This window comes from Desmodus rotundus, chromosome 12 (assembly GCF_022682495.2).
Source record: "Desmodus rotundus isolate HL8 chromosome 12, HLdesRot8A.1, whole genome shotgun sequence".
In the NCBI taxonomy this organism is placed as follows: domain Eukaryota; kingdom Metazoa; phylum Chordata; class Mammalia; order Chiroptera; family Phyllostomidae; genus Desmodus; species Desmodus rotundus.
The window spans coordinates 34391971-34393352 of NC_071398.1; positions in this window are offsets into that span (position 1 = coordinate 34391971).

A 1382-nucleotide genomic window follows, 5' to 3' on the forward strand; every position below is an offset into this window, starting at 1 on the left:
TCGTAACCTGAGTGAATAGCATGGTCACCTGCGTTGGCTCACTGTCATTCCTTGATGTCAGGGTAAAGGGTTCTTAGGTTCCCCAGGTCTGAGAGACTGGTGGTAGCTCAGGCAACCCTGGGGTGTGGGCTCCTAAGGCTCAAGTGGAGCTCGAGCAGGACCATGGCTTATAGGAAAGACTCCAGCGGATACTTGTAGTTAACAGTGTGGCTGGCAACACCTACCTAACAAAATGTTACAGAAACAATCCTCCTCACCCCCAATTCCGGGGTCTTTGGTTCTATGGTTCGTCTTTGCCCACTTCGTCATTTAGGAATCATGACTCTCAGTGCCAGTTTGGTAAAAAGAAAAGGAACTATATTCAAAAGTTATATAGGTTTAGAGTAATGACAGAATGTCGCCGTTAAATCCCAAAGTCCTGTTAAAACACCCACAAACACACACACACAGTCCTTCCTCCCCTTGCCATACCAGGCCAGTCACAGGTACCGCATTTCAGGAAAAGAAATACAAGTCCGTAGCTGGCTTAGACTCCCGTTCTTAATGCAAAACTTCATCCTTATGGTGGGCCGGTGGGAGCCCTGCATTGTTTGAAAACGCTGAGAGAGCGCTCTGCATGACTGCTATGTCTTGCTTTCCTGCTTCCTAAACCGAATGATAAAGAGAGTCCCCTCTCTGCTCCAAAACCGGGTGGTTAAGCCCCAGCATAGCTGCGGAGCCTGAGTCTAAATCCCGGTGCGGATCTTCCTCCCTACCCTCATTTCTGACTCCTCCCCAAACGGCTACACCTGCCAGTACTCTGGTTTCTTCTTCCTTTCTCCGCTGCCATTGTTAGTCTGGGCAGGTTAGTCCCCGAGGTATGAAGTGAACCATCTCCAAGCTGTCTGGCAGGCGCAGTAACCCGGAGAGCTGCTTCCCAGTTACATTGTGGGTCAAAGTCATACACCCTCTCCCTAACCTGCTGTTACTGATATGCAAAACAACTCGCAGTCTCCAAGCTGTTGCAGTTCCTAGCCCCCAAACTAGGCTTGTGGGGGGCCCTGAGGCCTCTCAGCCTACCCCATTAAACCTACACAACGTTATAAAGCCACCCTTTTTCCAGCGCCCCACCCAGCCAGCAGGTGGTTTAGAAGATTGGAAAGAGCTCCCCCGACCCTTCCTGGCTGCACGCAGCAGACAAACTACATTACCCAGAAGTCTGGGCGGGGTGAGAATTGGGACAATAAGGGACTGTGAAGGGGGCGTTTCTGGCTGCCCGTTTTGTTGGGCGGGACTTCCGGCATCACCAGCTTTCTGGTTCTTCAAATGTGGGGATTCTTTGCTCACTGGCTCTCCTGGCCAGGTGGCCCTTCAGCACCTTGCAGAAAAGCACCCTACGCGAG